Source organism: Monodon monoceros, unplaced genomic scaffold, assembly GCF_005190385.1.
Source record: "Monodon monoceros isolate NGI ecotype Baffin Bay Population unplaced genomic scaffold, NGI_Narwhal_1 Super_Scaffold_13, whole genome shotgun sequence".
NCBI classification, from domain to species: Eukaryota; Metazoa; Chordata; class Mammalia; order Artiodactyla; family Monodontidae; genus Monodon; species Monodon monoceros.
In genome coordinates this window covers 21437347-21460308 of record NW_021703769.1, presented here as the reverse complement: position 1 = coordinate 21460308, position 22962 = coordinate 21437347, and the positions used below count along the sequence as shown (strand labels likewise).

The window sequence follows — 22962 nt, the reverse complement described above, 5'->3', positions numbered from 1 at the left end:
ACAGAATCCTAAAGTTGGAAGTAAATGGGAGATAGCTTGTTATGGATAATTCTTTTGAGAAATCTGGCTTGGAAGGGAAATAGAGAAATGGTGTGAAGGGGTAACCAGAGAAGGAGTTGTAGTATCAATGGTCAGTTTTTTCAATTGAGAGATGCGAGAGACTATAATCATGGGATTATTCTTTATGAAATTGAGCCAGAGTCCGCTGTCTTGAAACATATTCAAGTACACTAAAATTCTGTTAATTTATTTCATTGAAAAAAATTTTTAATAAATTTGATAGCCTAGAATATAAGACATGCAAAACTACTGTTAGTAGTAGGACTGATAAGGTACTATGTTAAGTGCTTGGCTTATACAGGATTGGAGGACAGGATTCCTGCCTCCAAGAAGCTAAAAAACAGCTCTGTCACATGAACACAGCCCAACTTTGGGTGCATATTCCTTGTAGTCTTTTTTCCCATAATTGTTTTCTCTTTAACAGCTTTTTAGGCCTACCACACATGTAATTTTCTATACTGTTTTTGTTTGTTTGTTCGTTTGAACTTAACATGCTGTTTCCCATGTTTTGACGTAACCTTCATGAGAGTTTTCAATAACTGAATAATGCACTCTAAGGGACTATGACTTAGTCTTACTTTGTTATTGATATTGAGGGTATTTCCAATGTTTTGTTGTTATAAAAAATTCTCCAGTGACAAATTCTACAAATTTTTGTGTTTAAACTATTTTTGTATTTAAGATTATCAAGGTATATGTTACTAAAACCTCTCCTCTTTAAAGGCCTGTGTAGGCCCAGGGGCACAGTAGACCTCTTGGTTTGTCCAATGTGTACTAGACCTTAGATTGATTGAAGAATCTTCCTTTGTGGAATTGTTTTTTAAAATTTATTTTAAAGTGCAGAGAGGGGCATTGGAATTATTCAGAGACCTTTAGTGTTCAGCTGATTTTTGCTAGCTTTACTCTCTTGAGCCTTTTGTTTGTTTTTCTCCTTTACCCTTCTAATTGCTTGTCCTTTTGTTGAAATGACCCACCTTCTCTCAAGCAAATAGCATATAAAGAAGATGCATTTGGCTTCCTGGACCTTCTAACCTTAAAACTATACTCTGCAGGGACTTTTCTCTAAGCTTCTTAAAGGTCTGAACTGCCAGTGTCTTTGGATGTTTGAGTGCAAATATGAGGTGATGTATTCCTGTAGCATATGGCTTGTAAATGTGCAGCAGTGGGGAGCTGAATAAATAACCAGAAATATGGATTATTCAAACAGGAATGCTGAGATTCTGGGAGCCTAATTAAAAAGGAGCTCCAAAAGACTTAGAAACTGTACCTTTGTAGGATCTCCTAACTTTTCATATTTGAATGCTGAAGTTACTATTAGATTAATTCTTTCACATTAATTAACTATATTAGCAGATTCAGCATTTCTTTTTTTCTCTTTCCCATGCTCTTTGTTCTGTGTTATTTTTCTTCTTCAGACTCCCAAATGGAAAGTTTAATTGGGAGGGAATTTTTTTTTCCTACTAGAGTCATCCTTCTTGATCTTCTAGCAAGAGCTGCCAAGTTGCTCTCTGTCTCAAGGGAACCCATTCAAAGACTATGAAGCTGTAACACTAGAAGTTCAGGAACATTTCTGTGCTTCCATTGCCCCTAAATACTAATCTTTATTTTGATTTAGACGTTCATCAAACAGTTATGAAATGCCCACCTGGAGAGGTGGGAGTATGGTGTAGTGTGGAAGAATGGGCTTTGGAGTTGAGGCAAATGTGGGTTTGGAACATAGTTCTTTCACTTACTAGTTCTGGATATTTGGTGAGTTACTCTAAGCTTTCTGTCCTCTGACCCTCACTTTTTTCATATGAAAAATGGGAGTAATAATGCCAAATTTGCAGGGATCTTTGTGGGTATTAGACTATATATATAAATTGGCTGGGACAGTTTTGCAGTTCTTAAAACATTGGTAAAGTGCTATGTTAACTTACTGTGTTAAGTGCTAGGCTTATACGGACATGAACAAGACAGGATTCCTGCCTTCAGTTGCTAGTGATGGAGGCCAACATTAAATAACCATAATATAATTAAATGTGTTAACTATTGAGAGGAACAGTTAATTTTGCATGTCCACAGAATTTTTTTTTATGTTTCTGATTATTGATAAGGAAAGGTCACCAACAAGATTGTCATTTATACATTTATATGCACAAATTATCACACATACATATATATATATATTGGGTTGGCCAAAAAGTTCGTTTGGGATTTTCTGTAAGATGCTACAGAAAACCCGAACGAACTTTTTGGCCAACCCAATACTACCCAATTTAATACTTTTATCACCTTTATTGAGGCATAATTTATATGCAATCAAACACTAATTTTAATTTTGACAAATGTATATACCTTTGTTTTCACCACAATGAAGATGCAAGATACTGCCGACTGAAAAGAATGCACAACGTGAGAGTTGTGAGTTAAGTTTTATTTGGGGCAAAATGAGGACTATAGCCTGGGAGACAGCCTCTCAGATAGCTCTGAGGAACTGTTCTGAAGAGGTAAGGGGGGAGGTCAGTACATATATGATTTTGGTGAAGGGGAATGTGTGCAATCAAGCACACATTTCGGCAGAGGGTTGCTGCTAGTCGCAAGGAGCAGATTAATGATTTTACTGTTTTTCTAGATATGAGAGGTTACAAGAAATTAGTCTCATAAAATCTTCTCCTGCCCTTCCACCATACACAAAAATAAACTCAATATGGCTTAAAGACTTAAATATAAGACACGACACCATAAAACTCCTGGAAGAGAACATAGGCAAAACATTCTCTGACATAAATCATAACAATGTTTTCTTAGGTCAGTCTCCCAAGGCAAAAGAAATAAAAGCAAGTATAAACAAATGGGGCCTAATCAAGCATATAAGCTTTTGCACGGCAAAGGAAACCATAAATCAAATGAAAAGACAACCTCCGGAATGGGAGAAAATATTTGGAAACAATGTGACAGACAAGGGCTTAATTCCCAAAATATACAAACGGCTCATACTGCTCAATATCAAAAAAAACAACCCAATCAGAAATTGGACAGAAGACCTAAATAGACATTTTTCCAAAGAAGACATACAGATAGCCAACAGGCACGTGAAAAGATGTTCAACATTGCTATTATTAGAGAAATGCAAGTCAAAACTAAAATGAGGCATCAGCTCACACCAGTCAGAATGGCCATCATCAAGAAGTCTACAAAAATAATAATAAATGCAGAGAGGGTGTGAAGAAAAGGGAACCCTGCTACACTGTTAGTAGGAATGTAAATTGGTGCAGCCACTATGGAGAACAGTATGGAAGTTCCTTAAAAAACTAAAAAGAGTTACCATATGACCCAGTAGTCCCACTCCTGGGCATATATCTAGAAAAGAGGAAAACTGTAATCTGAAAAGATACATGCACTCCAATGTTCATAGCAGCACTATTTACAGTAGCCAAGACATGCAAGTAACTTAAGTGTAACTTAAGTTACTTAAGTGAATGGATAAAGAAGATGCTGTATGTATATATACAATGGAATATTATTCAGCCATAAAAGAGAATAAAATATTGCCATTTGCAGCAACATGGATGGACCTAGAGATTATCATACTAAGTGAAGTCAGTCAGACAGAGAAAGACAAATATCATATGATGTCACTTATATGTAGAATCTAAAAAAATGGTGCAAATGAACTTATTTACAAAACGTAAATAGACTCACAGACATAGAAAACAAACTTATGGTTACCAAAGGGGAAAGGGTTGGGAGGAGAGATAAATTAGGAGTTTGGGATTAACACATATGCACTACTATATATAAAATAGATAAACAACAAGGACCTAATGTATAGCACAGGGAACTATATTTGATATTTTGGAATGACCTATAATGGAAAAGAATCTATAATGGAGCTGAATCACTTTGCTGTACACCTGCATCTAACACGACATTGTAAATCAACTATACTTCAACAACAACGAAAAATCTTCTGAAAATAACTCTCTGGAGGCCTGTTCTGCCAGTTCTTGCCAGAGCACAGAGTGCCTCATTCCTGATATCTCCCCCCTGAACTCCTTTCAGGGTGTGTTGAAGGTCAGTGACTGCTGTGGTTAGTGACCTAATCCTTGTAGAGGTAGATGGCAAGTGACAACTTTCAGTTGGCAATACATAGTTTTATATTTTGTAGTAGCCACAGTAAAAAGTTTAAAAGAAACAAAATAATAGGTTTTATTTAATGCCATATATTATAAATCAATTCAACATGTAATCAATAAAAACATTATTAAGCCATTTTGCATTATTTTTTCTACTAAGTCTTTAAAATCCAGTGTGTATTTTACATTAACATCTGAATTCAGTGCTAAATTTTCATTACAGTACTTGATTTGTAGTTAGATTTCATAAAATTTACAGTTGAAAAAGTAGATTCCCATACTTAGGTTTCTCTAAACATACTTAACTGTTTCCCAATAACTGAATCAAATATCAATTTCTAAACTTAAATTTATTTAAATTAAATTTAAATTTTAGCTCCTCAATTTAAATCTGAAATTTAGCTATATTTCAGATGTTCAGTGGCTACATGTGGCTAGTGGCTATGATATCGGACAATGCATATGTAGATCATTTTTATCACCCTCCAAAATTTCCTTGATCACTTTTGCAATCAGTTCCCACCAATCCACCTTTGACCCCAGTCAAACATTGTCATTCTAGAATTTCATATAAATAGAGTCATACAGTATGCGTTTTGTTTAGCTTATTTAACTCAGCAGGTTGTTTTTGAGGTTCATTTATTTTGCATGTATTAGTAGTGTGATTCTTTTTTTATGCCTAGTAGTATTCGATTATATTTCTGCATTCCAGCATATCAGTTTGTTTATTTATTCACCTGTTCTAGACATTTGGGTTGTTTCCATTGTTTTGCTGTTGTGAATAAAGCTGCTTAAAAGTCTTTGGATAAACATATATTTTCATTTCTCTTGGTTAAATACCTGGGAGTGGAATGAGTGAGTCATATATTAAGTAAAAATTTACTATTAGAAACTACCAAGTTGTTTCCCAAAATGATTGTATCATTTTATATCCCTACCAGCAAGGCATGAGAACTCCAGTTGCTCTGTATCCTCCTTAATACCTGGTATTGTCAGATTTTAGTTTTAGCCGTTTGAGTGAATATGTATTGTGGCTTTAATCTGCATACAACTGATTACTCAGGTTGTTGAGCATCTTTTCATGTTCATATTGACCTTTCTTATACCTTTTGTTAAAGTCAAACCTTCGTTCAGACCTTTTGTATAAATTTTATTTGGGTTGTCTTATTGAGTTTTAAGTGTTCTTTACTCTAGGTAGAAGTCTTTGTCAGATACATGTTTTAGAAATATTGTTTTCCTAGTCTGTGGCTTGCCTTTTCATTTTTTAGCAGTATCTTTTAAAGAGCAAAAGTTTTACTTTGATAAAGTCTAATTTGTAAAAAATATTTTTTAAATTGTGCTTTTGGTATGGTATATAAACTGTGTTTGTCTAACCCAAGGTCTCAAACTGTTCCTTTCATATTTTCTTTTACAACTTTCAGTTTTAGGCATTTATAGGTCTGTGATCCATTTTAAGTTAATTTTTATATATAGTGTTAGATATGAATTGAGGTTCTTGGTTTTATTTATTATTTTTGTATATAGATGTCCAGTTCTGGCACCATTTATTGCAAAGACTGTCCACATTCCGTTTAATTGCCTTTACACCTTTGTCAGAAATCAATTATATATGTGTGGGTCTATTTCTGTGCTTTCTATTCTGCTCTATTGATCTGTGTATCTATCTTTTTGCCAACACAACCCTATTTTGACTTTATGGTTAAGTCTTGAAATTACATGGTGTGAATCCTCAGACTTAATGTCTTTTTAAAGATTGTTTTAACTATTCTAGTTCTTTACTTTCTTTGTCTTTCTGTATAAATTTTAGAATCAGCCTGTTAATTTCTAGAAAAACTCTGCTGGGGTTTTGATTGGTATCATATTGAATCTATGGGTTCTTTTGGGGAGGATGGACATCTTTGCAATAATGAGTCTTCCAATCCATGAACATCGTATATTTCTTCATTTATTTAGGTCTTTGATTTCTTTCATCAATGCTCTGGTTTTTAAAGACAATTTGATACTTTATATTTTCCTAGAAATTTTCAGTTTCATAGACTTTCAAGGTTATTAATATGTTGTCCTTGTATCATTCTTTTCTATATCTTCCATTTCATTTCATCTTTTTCATTTTCACCTCTTTACGTCTCTTTTATAATCCTTTTTTTAAATTTTTAAATTTTATTTATTTTTTTGTACAGCAGGTTCTTATTAGTTACCCATTTTATACATATTAGTGTATATATGTCAATCCCAATCTCCCAATTCATCCCCCCCCCCACCACCACTTTCCCCCCTTGGTGTCCATACGTTTGTTCTCTACATCTGTGTCTCTATTTCTGCCCTGCAAACCAGTTCATCTGTACCATTTTTCTAGGCTTCACATACATGCATTAATATAGAGCATTTCTTTTTCTCTTTCTGACTTACTTCACTCTGTATGACAGTCTCTATGTCCATCCATGTCTCTACAAATGACCCAGTTTCATTCCTTTTTATGGCTGAGTAATATTCCATTGTATATATGTACCACAACTTCTTTATGCATTCCTCTGTTGATGGACATTTAGGTTGCATTGCTTCTATGTCCTGGCTATTGTAAATAGTGCTGCAATGAACATTGGGGTGCATGTGTCTTTTTGAATTATGGTTTTCTCTGGGTATATGCTGGGTCATGTGGTAGTTCTATTTTTAGTCTTTTAAGGAATCTCCATACTATTCTCCATAGTGGCTGTATCAATTTGCATTCCCACCAACAATGCATGAGGGTTCCCTTTTCTCCACACCCTCTCCAGCATTTATTGTTTGTAGATTTTTTGATGGTGGCCATTCTGACAGGTGTGAGGGATACCTCACTGTAGTTTTGATTTGCATTTCTCTAATAATTACTGATGTTGAGCATCTTTTCATGTGTTTGTTGGCCATCTGTATGTCTTCTTTGGAGAAATGTCTCTTTAGGTCTTCTGTCCATTTTTTAACTGGGTTATTTATTTTTTTGCTATTGAGCTCCGTGAGCTGTTTGTGTATTTTAGACATTAATCCTTCGTCCGTTGATTCATTTGCAAATGTTTTCTCCCATTCTCAGGGTTGTCTTTTCGTCTTGTTTGTAGTTTCCTTTGCTTTGCAAAAGCTTTTAAGTTTCAGTGGGTCCCATTTGTTTATTTTTGTTTTTATTTCCATTCCTCTAGGAGGTGGATCAAAAAAGATCTTGCTGTGATTTATGTCACAGAGTGTTCTTCCTTTGTTTTCCTCTAAGAGTTTTATAGTGTCCGGTCTTACATTTAGGCCTCTGATCCATTTTGAGTTTATTTTTGTGTTTGGTGTTAGGGAGTGTTCTAATTTCATTCTTTTACATGTAGCTGTCCAGTTTTCCCAGCATCTCTTATTGAAGAGACTGTCTTTTCTCCATTATATATCCTTGCCTCCTTTGTCATAGATTAGTTGAGCATAGGTGCATGGGCTTATCTCTGGGCTTTCTATCCTGTTCCATTGATCTATATTTCTGTTTTTGTGCCAGTACCATACTGTCTTGATTACTGTAGCTTTGTAGTATAGCCCGAAGTCAGGGAGTCTGATTCCTCCAGCTCCATATTTTTCCCTCATGACTGCTTTGGCTATTCAGGGTCTTTTGTGTCTGCATACAAATTTTAAGATTTTTTTTCTAGTTCTGTAAAAAATGCCATTGGTAGTTTGATAGGGATTGCATTGAATCTGTAGATTGCTTTGGGTAGTATTGTCTTTTTCACAATATTGATTCTTCCAATCCAAGAACATGGTATATCTCTCCATCTGTTGGTATCATCTTTAATTTCTTTCAACAGTGTCTTATAGTTTTCTGCATACAGGTCTTTTTTCTTCCTAGGTAGGTTTATTCCTGGGTATTTTATTCTTTTTGTTGTCATGGTAAATGGGAGTGTTCCTTTCATTTCTCTTTCAGGCTTTTCATCATTACTGTAAGGAATGCAAGAGATTTATGTGCATTAATTTTGTATCCTGCAACTTTACCAAATTCATTGATTAGCTCTAGTAGTTTTCTGGTGGCATCTTTAGGATTCTCTATGTATAGTATCATGTCATCTGCAAACAGTGACAGTTTTACTTCTTTTCCAAATTGTATTCCTTTTTCTTCTCTGATAGCTGTGGTTAGGACTTCAAAAACTCTGTTGAATAATAGTGGCGAAAGTGGACATCCTTGTCTTGTTCCTGATCTTAGAGGAAATGCTTTCAGTTTTTCACCATTGAGAATGATGTTTGCTGTGGCATTGTTGTATATGGCCTTTATTATGTTGAGGTAGGTCCCCTCTGTGCCCACTTTCTGGAGAGTTTTTATCATAATGGGTGTTGAATTTTGTCAAAAGCTTTTTCTGCATCTATTGAGATGATCATATGGTTTTTTCCTTCAGTTTGTTAATATGGTGTATCACATTGATTGATTTGCATATACTGCAGAATGCTTGCATCCCTGGGATAAATCCCACTTGATCATGGTGTATGATCCTTTTAATGTGTTGTTGGAGTCTATTTGCTAATATTTGTTGAGGATTTTTGCATCTGTATTCATCAGTGATATTGGTCTGTAGTTTTCTTTTTTTTAGTATGTTTGTCTGGTTTTGGTGTCAGGGTGATGGTGGCCTCATAGAATGAGTTTGGGAGTGTTCCTTTCTCTGCCATTTTTTGGAAGAGTTTGAGAAGGATGGGTGTTAACTCTTCTCTAAATGTTTGATAGAATTCACCTGTGAAGCCATCTGGTCCTGGACTTCTGTTTGTTGGAAGATTTTAAATCAGAGTTTCAATTTCATTACTTGTGATTGGTCTGTTCATATTTTCTATTTCTTCCTGGTTCAGTCTTGGAAGGTTATACCTTTCTAAGAATGTGTCCATTTCTTCCAGGTTGTCCATTTTATTGGCATAGAGTTTGTTTTAGTAGTGTCTTAAGATGCTTTGAATTTCTGTGGTGTCTGTTGTAACTTCTCCTTCTTCATTTCTAATTTTTTTTTTTTTTTTTTGTGGTACGTGGGCCTCTCACTGTTGTGGCCTCTCCCGTTGCAGAGCACAGGCTCTGGACGCGCAGGCTCAGCGGCCATAGCTCACAGGCCCAGCCGCTCTGCGGCATGTGGGATTCTCCCGGACGGGGACACGAACCTGCGTCCCCTGTATCGACAGGTGGACTCTCAACCACTGCGCCACCAGGGAAGCCCTCATTTCTAATTTTATTGATTTGAGTCCTCTCCCTCTTTTTCTTGATGAGTCTGGCTAATGCTTTATCAATTTTGTTTATCTTCTCAAAGAACCAACTTTTAGTTTTATTGATCTTTGCTGCTGTTTTCTTTGTTTCTATTTCATTTATTTCTGCTCTGATCTTTATGATTTCTTTCCTTCTACTAACTTTGGGTTTTGTTTGTTCTTCTTCCTCTAGTTCCTTTAGGATGTTAGATTGTTTATTTGAGATTTTTCTTGTTTCTTGAGGTAGGCTTGTATTGCTATGAACTGCCCTCTTGCAGCTGCTTTTGCTGCATCCCATAGATTTTGGATTGTCATGTTTTCGTTGTAATTTATCTCTAGGTATGTTTTGATTTCTTCAGTGATCTCGGTTATTTAGTAACATATTGTTTAGCCTTCATGTGTTTGTGTTTTTTACGTTTTTTTCCCTGTAATTGATTTCTGATCTCTTATTGTTGTGGTCAGAAAAGATGCTTGATGTGATTTCAATTTTCTTAAATTTACTGAGGCTTGATTTGTGACCCAAGATGTGATCTATCCTGGAGACTGTTCCATGTGCACTTGAGAAGAAAGTGTAATCTGCTGTTTTTGGATGGAGTGTCCTATAAATGTCAATTAAATCTATCTGGTCTATTTTGTGATTTAAAGCTTGTGTTTCCTTATTACTTTTCTCTTTGGATGATCTGTCCATTGGTGTTAGTGAGGTGTTGAAGTCCCCCACTATTATTGTGTTACTGTCTATTTCCTCTTTTATAGCTGTTAGCAGTTGCCTTATATATTGAGGTCCTCCTATGTTGGGTACATATATATTTATAATTGTTATATCTTCTTCTTGGATTGATCCCTTGATCATTATGTAGTGTCCTTCTTTGTCTCTTGTAACATTCTTTATTTAAAGTCCATTTCATCTCATATGAGTATTGCTACTCCAGCTTTCATTTGATTTCCATTTGCATGGAATATCTTTTTCCATCCCCTCACTTTCAGTCTGTATGTGTCCATAGGTCTGAAATGGGTCTCTTGTAGACAGCATATATATGGGTCTTGTTTTTGTATCCATTCAGTGAGCCTGTGTCTTTTGGTTGGAGTATTCAATCCATTCACGTTTAAGGTAATTATTGATATATATGTTCCTATTCCCATTTTCTTAATTGTTATGGGTTTGTTTTTGTAGGTCCTTTCCTTCGCTTGTGTTTCCCACTTAGAGAAGTTCCTTTAGCATTTGTTGTAGAGCTGTTTTGCTGGTCCTGAATTCTGTTAGCTTTTGCTTCTCTGTAAAGCTTTTGATTTCTCCATCAAATCTGAATGAGATCCTTGCTGGGTAGAGTACTCTTGGTTGTAGGTTCTTCCCTTTCATCACTTTAAATATATCCTGCCACTCCATTCTGGCTTGTAGAGTTTCTGCTGAGAAATCAAGTGCTAACCTTATGGGAGTTCCCTTGTATGTTATTTGTTGTTTATCCCTTGCTGCTTTCAATAATTTTTCTTTGTCTTCAGTTTTTGCCAATTTGATTACTGTGTGTCTCGGCGTGTTTCTCCTTGGGTTTATCCTGTATGGGACTCTCTGCACTTCCTGGACTTGGGTGGCAATCTCCTTTCCCATGTTAGGGAAGTTTTCGACTATAATCTCTTCAAATATTTTCTTGGGTCCTTTCTCTCTCTCTTCTCCTTCTGGACCCCTATAATGTGAATGTTGTTGGGTTTAATGGTGTCCCAGAGGTCTCTTAGGCTGTCTTCATTTCTTTTCATTCTTTTTTCTTTATTCTGTTCCACAGCAGTGAATTCCACCATTCTGTCTTCCAGGTCACTTATCCATTCTTCTGCCTCAGTTTTTCTGCTACTGATTCCTTCTGGTGTATTTTTCATTTCAGTTATTGTGTTGTTCATCTCTGTTTGTTTGTTCTTTAATTCTTCTAGATCTTTGTTAAACATTTCTTGCGTCTTCTCGATCTTTGCCTCCATTCTTTTTCCGAGGTCCTGGATCATCTTCACTATCATTATTCTGAATTCTTTTTCTGGAAGGTTGCCTATCTCCACTTCATTTAGTCGTTTTTCTGGGGTTTTATCTTGTTGCTTCATCTGGTACAAAGTCCTCTGCCTTTTCATTTTGTCTATCTTTCTGTGAATGTAGTTTTCCTTCCCCAGGCTGCAGAATTGTAGTTCTTCTTGCTTCTGCTGTCTGCCATCTGGTGGATGAGGCTATCTAAGAGGCTTGTCACTGTCGTATAGTTTTCTGTGTACAGGTCTTTTGCCTCCTTAGGTAGGTTTATTCCTAGGTATTTTATTCTTTTTGTTGCAGTGGTAAATGGAATTGTTTCCTTAATTTCTCTTTCTGATCTTTTGTTGTTAGTGTATAGGAATGAAGAGATTTCTGTGCCTTAATTTTGTATCCTACGACTTTACTAAATTCATTGATTATCTCTTGTAGTTTTCTGGTAGCATCTTTTTTTTTTTTTTTTTTTTGCGGTACGCGGGCCTCTTACTGTTGTGGCCTCTCCCGTTGTGGAGCACAGGCTCCGGACATGCAGGCCCAGCCGCCATGGCTCATGGGCCTAGCTGCTCTGCGGCATGTGGGATCTTCCTGGACCGGGGCATGAACCTGTGTCCCCTGCATCGGCAGGTAGACTCTCAACCACTGCGCCACCAGGGAAGCCCTCTGGTAGCATCTTTAGGATTTTCTATGTATAGTATCATGTCATCTGAAAACAGTGACAGTTTTTCTTCTTCTTTGCCAATCTGGATTCCTTTTATTTCTTTTTTTCTCTGATTGCTGTGGCTAAGACTCCAAAACTATGTTAAATAATAGTAGCGAGAGTGGGCACTCTTGTCTTGTTCCTGATTTTACAGGAAACACTTTCAGTTTTTCACCATTGAGAATGATGTTTGCTGTGGGTTTGTCATATATGGCCTTTATTATTTTGAGGTAGGGTCCCTCTATGCCCTTCTGGAGAGTTTTATCATGAATCGGTGTTGAATTTTGTTGAAAGCCTTTTCTGCATCTATTGAGATGATTATATGGTTTTTATTCTTCAGTTTGTTAATATGGTGTATCACATTGATTGATTTGCATATATTGAAGAATCCTTGCATCCCTGGGAAAAATCACACTTGATCATGGTGTATGATTTTTTAATGTGTTGTTGGATTCGGTTTGCCTGATTTTTGCCTCTATGTTCATCGGTGATATTGGCCTGTAATTTTCTTTTTTTGTGATAAATTGTCTGGTTTTGCTATTAGGGTGATGGTGGCCTCATAGATGAGTTTGAGAGTATTCCTCCCTCTAATATTTCGGAAGAGTTTGTGAAGCATCGGTGTTAGCTCTTTTCTAAATGTTTGATAGAATTCTCCTGTGAAGCCCTCTGGTCCTGAACTTTTGTTTGTTGGAAGATTTTAAATCATAGTTTCAATTTCATTACTTGTGATTGGTCTATTCATATTTGCTATTTCTCTGAGCTTCCTGGACTTGATTGACTATTTCCTTTCCCATGTTAGGGAAGTTTTTGACTACAGTCTCTTCACATATTTTTTCAGACCCGTTCTCTTTGTCCCCTTCTTCTGAGTCCCCTATAATTTGAATGTTGGAACGTTTAATGTTGTCCCAGGGGTCTCTGAGACTGTCTTCAATTCTTTTCATTTCTCTTTTCTTTATTCTGCTCTGCAGCAGTTGTTTGCACCATTCTTTCTTCCAGCTCACTTATCCATTCTTGTGCCTCAGTTATTCTGCTATTGATTCCTTCTAGTGTATTTTTAATTTCAGTTATTGTGTTGTTCATCACTGTTTGTTTGTTCTTTAGTTCTTCTAGGTCCTTATTAAATGTTTCTTGTATTTTGTCCACTCTCTTTCTGAGATTTTGGATTACCTTTACTGTCACTACTCTGAATTCTTTTTCAGGTAGCTTGCCTATTTCCTCTTCATTTCTTTCGTCTTGTGGGTTTTTATCTTGCTCCTTCATCTGCAATATATTTCTCTCTCTTCTTATTTTGTCTAACTTACTGTGTTTGGGGTCTCCTTTCTGCAGGTTGCAGGGTCGTAGTTCCTCTTGCTTCTGGTGTCTGCCCCCAGTGGGCGAGGTTAGTCCAGTGGTTTGTGTAGGCTTCCTTGTGGGAGGGACTGGTGCCTTCGTTCTGGTGGGTGGAGCTGGATCTCATCACGCAGATGGGCAGGGCCACATCACTTGGTGTGTTCTTGGGGTGTCTGTGGGCTTAGTACGACTTTACGCAGCCTGTCTGCTGATGCGTGGGTTTGTGTTCCTGTCTTGCTTGTTGTTTGGTGTGGGGCATTCAGCACTGGAGCCTGCAGGCATTTGGGTGCAGCTGGGTCTTGGATTTGAGATGTAGACCTCCAGGAGACCTCTTGCCATTTAATATTGCCTGGGACTGGGAATTCTCTGGCATTCCAGTGTACTGGACTCAGCGCTCCCACACCAGAGGCTCAGGCCCCAAACCTGGCCTGGGAACCAAGACCCCACAAGCCACATGGCTTGGCAGTAAGAGGGTGGGGAAAAAAAAAAGGGCAGGAAGAAAACAAATGAAAACTGAAGACAGATAGCAAAGATAAAAACAAGCAAACAACAACAACAACTAAGAACAAACAAACAAATGAAGAAACAGACAAAGCCCCAGACAGATGGTAAAAGCAGAACCAAACAAAAACAAAGAAACAAACACAAAACGTACAAAAAAAGAAACAAAAACACAGTAAACAAAAAACAAGAGGGCTTCCCTGGTGGCGCAGTGGTTGAGAGTCCGCCTGCCGATGCAGGGGACACGGGTTCGTGCCCCGGTCTGGGAAGATCCCACATGCTGCGGAGCGGCTGGGCCCGTGAGTCATGGCCGCTGAGCCTGCGCGTCCGGAGCCTGTGCTCCGCAACGGGAGAGGCCACAGCAGTGAGAGGCCTGCGTACCGCAAAAAAAAACCAAAACAAAACAAGAGAACAAGCAGACAAACAAAAGAACCCCAAAATGAAATCAAACAATTAAAAACAAAATTGACAAAAAAATAAAAACCAAACAGGAGCAGAATGCAAACTGAAGGAAAAAGCAAAGAAAACAAAACAAGCACACAAAGATAATTTTTAAAAGATAAAGATAAGAACAAATAGAACAAAGCAAAAAAGATTTAAACAAAACAGAACAAAGGAAAAAAAAGAAAAGGGAAAAACACAGAACAAAAAAGTAATGTAGAAAGAGAAATATAAAAAAATTAAAATATATTTTAGAAGTTTTTAAAAACTCAAATAAAAATAAAAACAATAATAATAAAACAGCAACAGAACAAAACATTTAAAAAAATAGTAATCATTATATTTTCCTGGGTCTCAGCTTTCAGCATCCTTGCCCCCCACCATGAGTCACAGCCAGCACTTGGCTCCCCAGGAGGCCCTCTACAACCTCTAGTTAGGTCTCTGGTCCCACTGTGGGCACTCTGGGGGCAGCTCGGGCTCTGACCTGGCCCACCTCCTGTACGTACTAGTCTGCAGCTGCTAGAGCTAGACCGGTTTCATTTGTGGGAACACTCATTGTCCATCCAGGTATTCTGTAGATGCAGGGTTTACCAAGCTGATCACGAGGACTTCATCTGAGGCTTGTGCAGCTTCACAGGAAGACTTTTGTTCCTCTTCCTTAGTCACCCTGCCCTGGGGCTCAACTGTGGTTTTAGCCTCACCTCTGCATGTGAGCCACCCACAGGAGTCTGCTCCTGAGGCTGCCCTGGAGCACTTGGGTCTGCCCTGGTGAGGACAGGGTGCGGAGGTGGCATGACTGCCTGGGTCACAAGGGCTCTGGTGGCGACAGGTGCATGGGAAAGCCAGAGGCCACAGGAGTGATAGATCCAGCCTTAGCGCCTGGCAGCTGGCATGAGAAGGTCAGCCCTGGAGGGAGCTTTTCTTAGCCCTGGCCACAGGCGTGAGAAGGTCCTCTTTAACTTTTTATGTCATTTTATATTATATGTGACTCTTGTTAAGAGCACATAGCTGTTTCTTGGTTTTTTAGTCCAATGCGGGAGTTTGTTTTTAAGTAGATGAATTTGATGTACTTGTTTCTATTACAATTATGTTTGGCCCTTTTCTTCTGTTTGTGTGTTTATTTATTTATTTTTAAACATAGTGGGTTTTTTTGGCTGTGTTAGGTCTTCATTGCTGTGCGCGGGCTTTCTCTAGTTGCTGTGAGTGGGGGCTACTCTTTTGTTGCGGTGTGCAGGCTTCTCATTGTGGTGGCTTCTCTTGTTGCGGCGCACAAGCTCTAGGCACATGGGCTTCAGTAGTTGTGGCACACAGGCTCAGTAGTTGTGGCGCATGGGCCCAAGAGCGCGTGGGCTCGGTAGTTGTGGCTTGCAGGCTCTAGGGCATGCAGGCTTCAGTAGTTGTGGTGCACAGGCTCAGTAGTTGTGACAGGCTCTAGAGCACAGGCTCAGTAGTTGTTGCGCACGGGCTTAGTTGCTCTGCGGCGTGTGGGATCAAACCCGTGTCCCTGCATTGGCAGGCAGATTCTTAACGGGAGTCCCTCTTCTGTTTATTTTGTTCTGATGATTTCCTTCATGGTTTTATTTTATTTTGTCTTGTCTTTTAGTTCTTTCATTCTTTTCCTTCTTCTGTGAAAATGTGGAAATTATTCTGTTTCTTTTCTATTAGTGAAATTTACTTTTTAAAAAATGAAGCTTTATTTATTTGTTTATGAACCTTCGAAATGCTACCAAGTCCCTTCACGATCTGGTCTCTGCCTAATTCTCCTGTGACCATGTCTTCTCATTCTCCCTTTTCCACACATTTACATTCTATTGTCTAAACCAAACTACTTTAGATTCCTTAACACATTGCTGTATTCTCTGGGTGATTCACCCTTGATGTTTAGGCTAAACTTCTTTAAGAAGCTTCTGCCCCTGTATCACTTCTCCTAGGCCTGTCCTTACACCCCTACTCACCCTCTAGATTGTAGAGCTTAGGTTGTGGTATCCCTTGCATACCTCTGTGGGAGCACTTACCACTGTGTGTAACATCTGTTTGTCTCTGGCTGTACTATAAGACTCTTTTTTTATATATATATATAAATTTATTTATTTTATTCATTTATTTTTGGCTGCATTGGGTCTTCGCTGCTGCACGTGGGCTTTTTCTAGTTGCAGCGAGCAGGGGCTACTCTTTGTTGCAGTGCACAGGCTTCTCATTGCAGTGGCTTCTCTTGCTGCTGAGCACAGGCTCTAGGTGCACGGGCTTCAGTAGTTGTAGCATGCAGGCTCAGTAGTTGTGGCTCACGGGCTTAGCTGCTCCCCGGCATGTGGGATCTTCCTGGACCAGGGCTTGAACCCATGTCCCCTGCATTGGCAGGTGGATTCTTAACCACTGTGCCACCAGGGAAGCCCACTATAAGACTCTTGAGAGCAGAGACCAGGTTTTCCATTTTATATCCCCAGAATCTAGCAACAGTATACATTAGGCTCCCAGTAAATATTTTCTAAATGAATAAGAAAAATCTGAGAAATATTTTTGCTGTTTAGAGTCATTGGGTCATAGAATTGCTGGCAGACCCCATAGATAGGCCCAAAGAATGAGGAGTGACTTATTAAAAGCCATGTAGCTGAGAACACAATTTTCTGCCAAGAGATATTTAGTCCTATTTTCCCATGTGAAATTTTTTAGTGTGTGAAGAACATAAAACAGTCTACACGATGGTTGTGAGCCTGATCTTCAAGGTTCCAGGGAAGCCAGGCATCAGCTCTAGGCCTGGGCTCACTGCCCTCTTTGGCCTGTGGCCATGCTGGGCTTCAGAGCAGAAGCCAACTCAAGTGCCCGCACTTCAGTTTATCCCCCTTGGGAATACTTCACCCTTTCAACTCTTCTTCCATCATACTCCTAGGTGTTTCAGGGTTATGGTTTGGTTATTCATTTCTTATAACCTTTCTACTCAAGTTTCAAAGAAGTCCTTCATGTAGATTTGTAGTTGAGTTTCAGCTTTTGTTTCTGGGGACTGTTCAGAGGTCTAGTACCCCTTACCTCACAAGCTTTTCCCCTCTGGTTTGCCCTTCCACCCCAGTGTCAGTTTAGTTGTCAGGTGACTTCTTTTCATTCCTGCGTTAAGAGTGCCTGGATTTCACAGTGCCTGACAGAATCAATAAGGAAAAAAGGGCTATTTTTTTTGTTTGTTTTTTTCTCTCTCTCTGCCAAAGGATAGATGAAGACATTTTGGAAAAGGAGAAAAGATTGCTGAGGTGATATTTTAAAATGGAACTCATGCTGTGGAAAAAGCAGCAGGTAGCCGTCCTAGAGTATAGGAACTCAAAAAAAAAAAAGATTTCTCATTTGGTTGTAGCGTTTTGATAAGGAAAGGGAAAAGATGAGGTGAGGGTGGGACCTGCAGGGCCTCTTAGGCAGTGGAGAACTGTGTACTGAAAGGGAGAGCCAGAGTCCCTGTGTGTGTGTCAGGCATCTTGGTCTCATTCTTTTCGTTTGGTAGTCAAGAGTTAGGGTACAGAGAGGATATTTGGATGGTCTTTGGCTAGCAGCAGGAGAGTTCAGATATGAACATGAACCAAGTGGTATTAATAAGACTAGATTATACCTATGGGGGTATAGCCATTTTAGAATTTGGCAGGAAATGAGGGTGGAGCTATAAAAATGCCCTCATTGCCCCTGGATTGGGACTGGTTTGCCATTTCTTTGTACTTGGTTACAGATGCCTGTCTTTGGTAAGATTTTGCTACAAATAGAAGATTTCAGTATACTAGGTTTAATTATAGACTGTACTCCAAATGTTTGCTTCTTGCCTCCACAAACCACTTTTTAACAGTATGTCCTTGTATCAAATGGTTCAGTGTTCTTTAAGAAACAACAAAGCCAGTGGGAGACAGAAAAACTGCATTGTCAGTTTCCTTGGAAATGTTGACATGAAGCTTATTACTTCTGTTGTAAAACCCTGTTCCATTTAGAAAAAGAAGAGACCACCGTGATCCCAAGGGGTGTGTACAATTACAGCTTGGGGTTGTGTAACAGAAATACAGTGAACCCATTCTGGTTATTAACTGTATAGGCAAAAAAAAAAAAGGAAAGGAAAGAGAAGGGTACATAGATACATCCATTTCAGAAGCCATCAGTTCTTTTTTCCTATGAGTTTTTTTTTTTTAGTAAGATTTTCCTTAATCTAAAGAAAATTGTCTCTGACAAAGAAAACAAATAAAGTGGTGATGGTATACCATTTGCAAAGTAAGTCTTTGCAGGCCCAATTCTGGGCTGTAAGTTTGTACCAAAGCATATAGGTAGGTAGGCCAGCCTGGGGAATTGTTTTTAACCTTGAAATTTTATTCCCTTGGTTTTGTTCTTTATTGGTTTTGTTCCTAATGAACATGTGAAGATCCAAACTCTATCGCAGTTTTATTCTTGTGATCCTTTACAAAAGGTTTTGTTGTTGCTGTGGTGGTGGTGGTGGTGCCTTTAAATTCTAGAACCTTTTCTTCTGACCTTCAGTCTCCAGATTCAACTGCAAGAGCAAAATGATAATGCAGATCTTTTAGAATTCAGCTGTGCTTCCTAATGGGGCTGTAGCCAGTTTTTGCTCCAAGTTGCACACACAGATCTTGCTGTTGTTTGTCCAGCAAACATCCCTTTCCCCACTCACTGAATATTGCCATTCTCACTTAGATCAGTAATAGGAGTCTGTACCTGATCTCTAGGAATCAGAAAGATGCTTCAAAAGTACAAAGTAATGCTTCCAGCGGCCCTCCAGGCTGGTGTTACCTCTATAAATGGGAAAGTGCTGTGGCAGAGAAGGCAGATTAAACTGAACCAAGATTACCTGACAGGAAATGGTGTAGGACCTATCTTTGAGCCCTTCCATCAGCTTAGACTCATCCTGCCATCATCACAAGCATGATAACAAACATATTTATCATATTCGAATGTTTCCTTGTGCCCCTTAGTAACCCATAACCCCTCTCCCCTATTTCAGTGTTTTCAGGCAACTATTGATTTGCTTTCTGTCCATTATAGGTTAGTTTGCATTTTCTAGAATTTTGTGTGAATGGAATTATAGTATTTACTCTTTTTTTAGTTGGGCCTGTTTAACTCACTATAATTATTTTGAGATTCTGCCATGTGTATCAATAGTTTGTCCCTATTTCTTTGTTGGATAGTATTCCATTTTCTGAATATATCACAGTTTGTTTATTCACTTGTTGATGGCCATTCAGATTTTCAGTTTTTTTGCTTTTAAGAACAAAGCTACTATTAATATTCATGTACAAATCTTTGGGTGGACATTTACTGTGATATTAGTACAGCCACCACAGCTTTCTCTTGATTAGTGTTAGTATAGTATATCTTTTAATGTGATTGTTAACATGGTGGTTTATAGTTAAGTTTAAATCTCCCCTCTTGTGGATTGTTTTTATTTTTCCCATCTCTTTTTCTGGTTCCCATTTTTGCTTTGTCTGCCTTCTTTTAGATTCACGGTATTTTTTTATTATTCCATACTATTTTCTTACGTGGCTTATTAGCTCTTCCTCTTTGCCTTTTTAATGGTTGTTTTAAGGTTTATAGGGTACATCTTTAACTCTTCACAGTCTGTCTTCAAGTAGTGTTATATCATTTCAGCTATAGTGTAAGAACCTTACAACTCTACGTTTCCATTTCTCCCTCCTGATTTTTGTGCTCCTGTTGTCACACGTTTTACTTCTACATATGGTATAAACCCCATTATATACTGTTGCTCTTTTTCTTTAAGTGCTCAATTATCTTTTGGATTTTTTTGGTTTTTTTTTTATTCTTGGCTGCGTTGGGTCTCCGTTGCTACGCGCGGGCTTTCTCTAGTTGCGGCGAGTGGGGGCTACTTTTTGTTGTGGTGCACGGGCTTCTCGTTGTGGTGGCTTCTCTTGTTGTGGAGCATAGGCTCTAGGCACGTGAGCTTTGGTAGTTGCAGCATGTGGGCTCAGTAGTTGTGGCACATGGGCTTAATTGCTCCGAGGCATGTGGGTTCTTCCCGGACCAGGGCTTGAACCCGTGTCCCCTGCATTGGCAGGAGGATTCTTAACCACTGCGCCACCAGGGAAGTCCCCTGGGTTTTTTTTTTAATTAGTTAATTAATTAATTACGCTGTGGCATGTGGGATCTTCATTGCAGCACGCGGGATCTTTCATTGTGGCTCACAGGCTCTTCATTGTGGCTCACAGGCTTCTCTCTAATTGTGGTGCACAGGCTCCAGAGTGCACGGGCTCCATAGTTGCGACACACGGGCTTAGTTGCCCCGCGGCATGTGGGATCTTAGTTCTCCAACCAGAGATCAAACCCATGTCCCCTGCATTGGAAGGCAGATTCTTAACCACTGGATCACCAGGGAAGTCCATAAGTGGTCAATTATCTTTTAAAGAGATTTTTTTTAAAGTAAGAAGAAAGTCTTTTGTATCTACCCACATATTTGCCATTGCCAGGGCTCTTCATTCCATTGTGTAGATCCAGATTTCCATCTTGTATCAGTTTTTTTCTTCCTAAATGATTTCCTTCAACATCTCTTGTAGTGCTGGTCTATTGGTGATGATTTCTGTCAACTTGTGTATGTCTGAAAAATTACTTGCCTTCACCTTTGAATGATATTTTCACCAGATATAGCATTCTAGGTTAATAGGCTTTTTTTTTTTTTTCTTTCAGTACTCTGAGTGTTGCTGCACTGTCTTCTGGATTGCTTAGTTTGCAATGAGAGGTCTGCTTTCATTCTTATATGTTCTTCTATATGTAATGTGTCTTTTTTTCTGGATGTTTATAGGATTTTCTCTTTATCATTGATTTTGAATAATTTATGATGTCCCTTGGTGTTGTTTTCTTCATGTCTCTTGTGTTTGGTGTTCATTGAGCTTCTTGGATCTGTGAGTTTATAGTTTTCATCAAATATGGAAATTTTTCAATCATCATATTTTCAAATATTTCTTTTTGCCCCCATCCTCCTTTCAGGAACTCCAGTTACATGTACAGTTGGCCCTTGAACAACACACGTTTGAACTACATGAATCGACTTATACACAGATTTTTTTTCAATAGTAAATACTACAGTACTACATAATCTACTGTCGGTTGAGTCTGTGGATACAGAGGAACTGTGTATGTGGAGGAACCATGGCTATGGGGGGCCAAGTATAAGATACGTAGATTTTTGACTGTGCACAGGGTTGGTGTCCCAATCCCCACGTTGTTCAAGGGTGAACTGTATATTAGGCTAAGTACAGCTCACTGGTGATCTATTCATTTCTTCAGGCTTTTTTTTCTTTCTGTTTTCTTTTAGATAGTTTCTAACGTTATGTATTTGAGCTTACTCTTCTTCTACAGTGTGTAATCTGCAGTTAATCTCATCCAGTGTGTTTTTCATCAGACATTGTATTTTTCTTCTCTAGATGTTCAGCTTGGGTCTTTTTTATATCTTCCCTGTTTCTAGTTAACATGCTTAAGCTTTTCTCTATCTTCTTGAATACATCATATGTAGTTATAATAACTGTTTTAACGTCCTTGTCTTCTAATTCTGTCATTTCTATTATTTTTACTAATGATTTTTTTTCTCTTTATGGTTAATGTTTTCCTATCTCTTTGAATGTCTGAATGCTTAATTTTTTTTTACTGAAATTTAGATTTTGTGAATTTGGATTTCTTTTTGGTATACTTATAAATATTCCTGTGTGGGTGTGTTGGTGTATGTGTGTGCTTCTTTATTTTTATTTTATTTTTAAATTTTATTGGAGTATAGTTGATTTACAGTGTTGTTAGTAAATATTCTTGAACTTTGTTCTAGATTCTAGTTAAATTAATTGGAAATAGTTGTTCCTTTTGAGGCTTACTTTTAAGCTTACTATGAGGTGCGACCAGACTAGCATTTAGTCTATGGCAAATTTAACTCATTACTAAAGTAGTACCCTTCTGAGTACTTTACCTGCTGCACTGGGAATTCACCAGGCTTTTCCACTGCAACTGGTGGGAACACAAACTATTCCTGGCCCCTGTGAGCTCTAGGGATTGTTTCCCCTTCTTCTTTAAGGTGCTTCTTTTCTACAGCTTTGGTTAGTTTCCTCATGCATATTCTAATCAATACTGAACTGAAGACTCAGCCGGTACCCTCTTCAGATCTCTGTGCAGCTCTTGTTTCTGGTACCCTGCTCTGTGAACTCCAGCCACAGTGGTCTCCCCAGACTCCTCACTGTGCCTCCTCCCTGCCCTGAGGCATAGAAATTCTCTCCTACCAGCCAACTGGGCTCATTGCATGTGTTTCCCTCTCTCAGGGATTACTTCCTGTGCTACCTGATGTAAAGTGTCTGAAAACCATTGTTTTGCATATTTTATCCTTTCATTTTTTTGTTTTAGGCATGGGAGGGGATGTAAATCCAGTCCCTGTTACTCCATCTTGACCCAAAGTGGAAGTCTAACAGTATATTATATACTAAAAAAAAAAATACATTCTAAACTATATTTTCTTACCATTTATTGCTGGTAGATAGTAATGCAATTAACTTTTGTGTTTTGATATTTTATTAACAACTTTGCTGTGTCATGTATTGGTCAGCTTTTGTTGCAATAACAATCCCCAAATCTCAGGGACTCTCGATGGCAAATGTTTGTTTTTT

The 22962-nt window shown here is 38.3% G+C and overlaps 1 protein-coding gene across 2 annotated transcripts in view; it reads left to right on the top strand.

The window, feature by feature from the left end:
* Positions 1–22962, top strand: part of CTNNBL1 (catenin beta like 1) — a 167940-nt gene that overhangs the window by 75413 nt on the left and 69565 nt on the right. The window lies entirely within an intron of this gene.